The 6,087-nt window shown below is 46.5% G+C and overlaps 1 long non-coding RNA gene across 1 annotated transcript; it reads left to right on the top strand.

Annotated features, from left to right (window-relative positions):
• Positions 1 to 1,284: 1,284 nt before the first annotated feature.
• LOC119448430 (uncharacterized) lies at positions 1,285 to 2,753 on the top strand. The gene is made up of 3 exons (XR_005191105.2): positions 1,285 to 1,476; positions 1,560 to 1,699; positions 2,401 to 2,753. It is a non-coding gene; the product is annotated as an uncharacterized LOC119448430 (long non-coding RNA).
• The last annotated feature ends 3,334 nt before the right edge of the window (positions 2,754 to 6,087 follow it).

The raw sequence follows: 6,087 nt of genomic DNA, 5'->3' as shown, positions 1-6,087 counted from the left end.
CCGATCGCACGAATACTCGACAAGTGTGATTGACGCTGTACGGTGGGCTGTTATAGTAACCAAAGCTATTTCATTCGCGGTGGAAACCTAGTCCAACAAACGAGGTGGTCACGCATTGAATCTACAGATAAGAGACAAGAATTGGAACTGTTATTAAAGTAAGCAGCAGAACTTATCCTGCATCAGAACGGCACTATATATAAGTTTGCTAGACCCCGCCGGGGTGGCTCAGTCAGCTAAGGCGTTGCGCTGCAGAGCACGAGGTCGCGGGATCGAATCCCGGCCGCGGCGGCCGCATTTCGGTGGAGGCGAAATGCAAAAACGCCCGTGTGCTTGCGTTGTAGTGCACGTTAAAGAACCCCAGGTGGTCAAAATTAACCCGGAGCCCTCCACTACGGCGTTCCTCATAATCAGAACTGGTTATGGAACGTAAAACCCCAGAAAGAAGAAGTATAAGTTTGTTAGGATCGTCTTGGGTTTCGTAACTCGTCCTTTCCGCAAAACCACGGCTGTAGAAATCCATTGAGAATGCTGCAGTGAGGTCACACTCACGAAATGAATTTTCAAACATACACAACCTATCTCTGAGGCTGACTGTAGGCTCAAACACGTGTGCACACATCACACTGCTCCGTCCGCCTAAACGCCGGCAGAAACTCCAGACCTGCCGACTTAAACTGGAAAACTGCCGCCGAGCGTCTACCTGGCATACAACACGGAGCGATTCGCCTATACAGTAACTGAAACTGAGCAGTAGTGGCGCGTAGTTTTGAAACAGTGGTGACGGTTAATAGCACCACTGTAACCACGGTTGTCAAGTTATTATTTGTGGCACACCAATCTGGGCAAACATCAAAAGGTGTATCGTACAGTCGTGCCTGGCCACTTAAACAAATAAAGAAAAAAAAACACAGTGCGCGGTGCATGCGATAAATATTTTCGGAAGCGTACAAAAAATGCATTGTATGACCATAACCCAAACTTATTTGCATGATGAGACTATCTATCCAGCCGATACTCCGTGTCAGTCAAGAAATTGTTCTCAATGACTTTCTTTGCTGTTTGACATCTGATTGAGATGCTGAAATCGGTACTCGTGTCTTGTGTAGTCTCAAAACGGACGGTCGTTCTGCAATGTTTTTACAGAAATTCGTATTTAGCGCAGTTTACAATCCATTCTTACACTGTGCGCTATTATCTACGTGAACAGCAGCGCTGATTGGGTTCGCGGAAATGGATGCACGTTCGGTGCACTGAATATCAAAACACACACACAAAAAAAAAACATAGGCGGCAGAAAGAAAGGAAGGCGCCAGTTGCGCAGACAACACTAGTCTCTATCGACGCTTTTCGCTCTCTTACACTGGTGCAGTTTTGGCCTTGGAAAAGAAGTGAAAAGAATCCAGAATAAGATCTGCACGTCTGGCCGGAGGCTCAGCAGAAAAAAATGAATGTTTGGGAATGTCATGTATTCCGGTAAGAAACAGCAATCTTGACTTGGCACGCCACGTGTCACTGCCATGTTTTGATTCTTGACGCGAAATGGCCTTTCGCGACAGATCTGCGCCCCTCGATTAGCGAACGCTATGGAGGCGAAGGTCGCTTCGGCACGTGTGTGCCTCCACTGCTATAAAGGCTCCTGTTGAGTTCCCAGAGACCCCAGACCATCCTCCACAGCCATTGTAAAGAACCGTAACAGGTGAGTGTTGGTGGCAGCACTGCAATATTTTGAGCAGCAGACATTGCTTAACCCAGCTTGCTCGGTTATTTGTGATTTCACTTGAAAGTTTGTTAAATGCTATGAGGCAGTTTCAAATAATTTCACAATTGACTGGTAGCAATATATGTCGACATGTGTTTCGGTTTCCGCAAACAAAGTAAAGTAGCAATGCAATTATTTCCCGAGGACTTGCGGCATCGCTCGTAATGTCGAAGTTCGGAGGTAAGTAGTGCTCATTTAGTCCTATTCAGACCTGAACCACCCAATTATTACTGAACTGAATTGTTCGCGCTGTCCTTTAAACTCTCCACTTTATTGATTTAAAGAATGAAATGCTATTTGTACAACGCTTATTTGGAGCAATCGTGAGTGAAAAGTTTCTCTTCGCCCAAGTTTCTCTACGTCTAGTAGAGAAACTTGGGCAAGTTGTTGGAAGTTCATATTTAACAAGCATTACTTAACAAGAAGCAGACCTGTCGAGACGAGGACGAAGGAATGACTGCTTATATTGCGAAATACGTTGGTGACGGAGAAATCATCCTAGTAGAATTAGGTTGCAATAGTTTAGGATGACGAAGCGCTTCTGTTTTTTTCATCAAACTGGGGAATGCACTGTGTGCACACCGAGCAAGAGATTTCATATGGCGGTTAGGGTCACTTACTCGTCTTTATTATTGCAGAAGAACGCAACCATGATCTCCCTGAGCAGCAAGACTCTCCTCGTCACCCTCGTTGTGCTGGTCGTCCTGTGCAGCCTTGCATCGGCCCAGTTCGGCTACGGACGTGGATTTGGACGTGGCTACGGTGGCTTCGGTCGAGGATACGGCGGCTTCGGCCGAGGATACGGCGGATACGGGGGCTACGGTCGCGGATTTGGAGGCTACGGAGGATACGGTCGTGGATTCTATGGCTGAGTTTCACTGAACAAGAACTGTTGCAACTACAACGAATCACTACCTGAAATCGGATAAAAAGCGTCCTCAACCCAGCGCTTCTTATTTCGCCGCCGATGAATGTCAATAAATTATTTATTATATTTGGACTGATGAGTGTTTTGAGTCCGTTTGATAAAATCGACTGAGGAAATTTCATGTATAGCAGATCTGAGGGTCCGGAACACAACTTGGGCGCTTTTCAGTAAAAACTCCCCAAGCATTCAACAGAGCGGTTATGTTTTTTTTTTTTGCTTTTCAAATGGTATAAGTAATTATTACCAGGAGACATGAATGTTCTGCAAAATCCTGCGTGGGCTGAGGTCTTATTTCTACAAAAGATAAAAACAAACATGACTTGATTACTTCTTGTCTTCAGTTTCGCTCTCGAGACCATAAAGCAAACGATTCAAAATTATGCAGATCCCATGCACGGTGGTGACGTAAGTGATGCTTTCTGTGATGTTTTCGGTAATCGACGATATTTGACGGTGATGCTGACGGCATACGACAGTTGTGAAGTAATGTTATGTGCTACTTTGCGTACACTACTTCAGTATGTCTACGTAGTGCACAGAACACAGGGGGACGTGTTGTCTCGATGCGTTGTTGTGCATCATTGTTGCTAGCCTGCGAGAAGGTTAGCACTGTCATTCCCTCATACATCACATCGCATCGTAGCTGAAGTGTTCGCTTGCTTGCGTATTGCTCTCTTGAAACTGCGGTGCGTTATTGCAAGCCTCGCATCACTTAACCACATGAAGAAACTTGCACCATGTTTATTATCTTTCCAGAAACGTATCATACTGTAATTTGAAGATAACATTTTCATGTTTGCCCACAACTTCCGCCTCATATACGAGGTGTGTTCAAATCAAAAGGTACATTACATACATGTACTTCACAACCACGCCCGGACACGGCGTGCCAGACAGCAGCAGCACTAGTAGCTGTGGAAAACTCGAAGGATGCCACGAAGAAATCATCCCTTTAAAAGTGAGTCTCTAGCTACTTGGACGTTCCAATCGGTCACGAAAGTAAGTCCGCCTTTTCGATCAGTGGATCTGGAAAGGCAGAACAAAGCTGTTTGTCTATTATGTGTTTTAAAAGACTCCTTGACATAATGTACATGTCGCAGTTTCGCCCGACAGACGAAGCATCGATTGTTATTGCAAATTAGTGGACATCAATACAAAGTAAGGATAATTGACTTATCGGCCGTATAAACTTGTAAACATAGCCCTACTAAGTAAATTAACAAGCATGGCATCACGCGCCCACAAGCAAACATAAACTCATCTCACTCGATGACTGCGGAAACTGGATGTCAAACGCTGGAGTGACTCAGCGCAGCAGCAACAGCGAGCGAAATGAGCTTCGTGCCAGCGCTCCCATCAACACGATCTCAGCCGCGAAAACAAAGGGAGGGCATACTCTGCTCCCGCCACAGGTGGCTTTCAAGATACAGCCGCGCAGGTGGGCGTTCGCCAGCTGTATCTCGACTACGTTGTCCAGCTGATGGTGCCTCTTTCTGTAAACACTCTCTCGAAAAAAAAAACACGGCCCTTTTGTGCTGACTATGGTTGAGTCTGGCATTTAGAAATGCCGAGACGTTCGACGGCCACGGGCCGACTGCGCAACCAGGGACCACTGGAGTGATCAATATATTACGAGTCATATAATGCTCAACTAACCGCTGCACTGTGCGCAGAGACGCACTCTATACGTCGGTTATGAAAAACAGCGATTGCGCGTGGCCATCAAGACAGCGATGTGTTTTCAGAGTGTAAGTGGCGCACGTGGCGGCAGTTATATTACCATGAATGCGTTATTCAAGGCTGCGCTGTAGTAGGGAAGTTGGGATTGCATTTCTCATTGAGAAGTAGGAGTTCACTACCGAAGGGGAATGCATAAGTTGTGAGAGGAACATGGCGTGGACATTTTTCTTACGTCTTATAGACTCCAGTGTGGTTGTGTGAAAGAGGCGGTGCAAGGCTGCTTTCTCACCGAACTCGTTGGTGCCCTTGTGTTAACGCAGCATACGAATCAGGATAAAATAGATGTCCCTGTTTGAAAACTTCCACTATAGGCAAAAACGTCTGCCACAAAGACCGAAAGATTGCAAATGAGCCTGCATCTTCTATTGCGCATGTGCCGGTTGCCTCTTCCTGCGTTCCTCTCGTGTTATTTAGAGCCTCTGTTTATTAATAGGTTGTTCCAAGCACCTGGAAATCTTAAGTGGAAAGCCGACGTGAACGTACGGATCCTGCAGAAAAGACAACAAAATGAATGAAAAATATATGAATGAACAAATAATGAAGGAAGGAACGAATGAACAAACTGAATGAAATCAAATGAATGAATTGATTGAAATGGATGATTGAATGAAGTAATTATCAATTTTAGTTTGATGTGATGTCTCTGTGACTCTGCTACGGCGTATGCTGGCGCACGGAAAGATGGAAGAGGGTCAGAGAAAAAATTCATGCAGCAACTCCACTGGGAGTTGTCTAAGTATGCATAAGCAATGCGCCACTTACTCATCTCCAGGCAGCCCGGTATCATTATCAATGTTATGAAACGTGATCCGACCAGTATAAACCCTTATAAACCCTCATCGACCATTATCAACCTTATCGAACATGATAGGACCCTTATCAAATCTTGTCGGTCCTTATTAACCTGGATGTCCAGCGAAGCTGTTGCAAAACCATCGCTACATTTGCTAAGGGGGGTATTCAATGCTTCATTGATGGTTCGGATTCTTGTTTTGAGCTTGTTCTTTATTGAAACGTAGGCTGTTTCGTTTGTTGTATGGGTGATTTCAATGAATGTATGCAGTGTTCGCTTCGCTTTGCTAAATGCTTGTGCGCACTGCCTTACGTGGGTATCAGGAATTACATTTTTGCTTGCTTACGGGGGTATGAGCCATTGCATTTTAACAGCGAAGCTGTTCTAGCTAACCGTAAAAAGTGCCGCCTGCCGCAAAACGTCACCGAGCAATGATGTCACTGCGCTTGCCTAGCAACCACCTCGCGGAGCGGTGTGCGCCTCGCCTCATCTCCGTGCCGCACACATGTTGCCTTGACATGGGACGTTAAGGAGAGGGAAGGAGAGCATGCGCGCGGCGCCCGCGTTCGCGCCGGGAAACGCCGGTGGCGTCGGCAGCAGCTCAGCAGTTTTCGAGCAGCCATACCCCCCGCAAGTGTGGAGGGGCAGCTTGGCCGTGACGTCACCGGGGAAATAAAGTTCGGAGCCACCGCGACGGCGGCACAACTCTCGTTGACTCAGTGGCGAGTACATGTAGCCTTGACATGGGACGACCAAAAAAAGATCCGGACGCCTGAAGAAGAAGCCGCTCATCTTGAAGCGCGCCGCGCGGCCAAGCGAGAATCTACGCGTCGGTGGCCAGTGGATTCGGAATATCATGCCTAG

This window comes from Dermacentor silvarum, chromosome 4, assembly GCF_013339745.2.
Source record: "Dermacentor silvarum isolate Dsil-2018 chromosome 4, BIME_Dsil_1.4, whole genome shotgun sequence".
In the NCBI taxonomy this organism is placed as follows: Eukaryota; Metazoa; Arthropoda; class Arachnida; order Ixodida; family Ixodidae; genus Dermacentor; species Dermacentor silvarum.
This window is presented reverse-complemented; position numbering and strand designations above follow the sequence as displayed.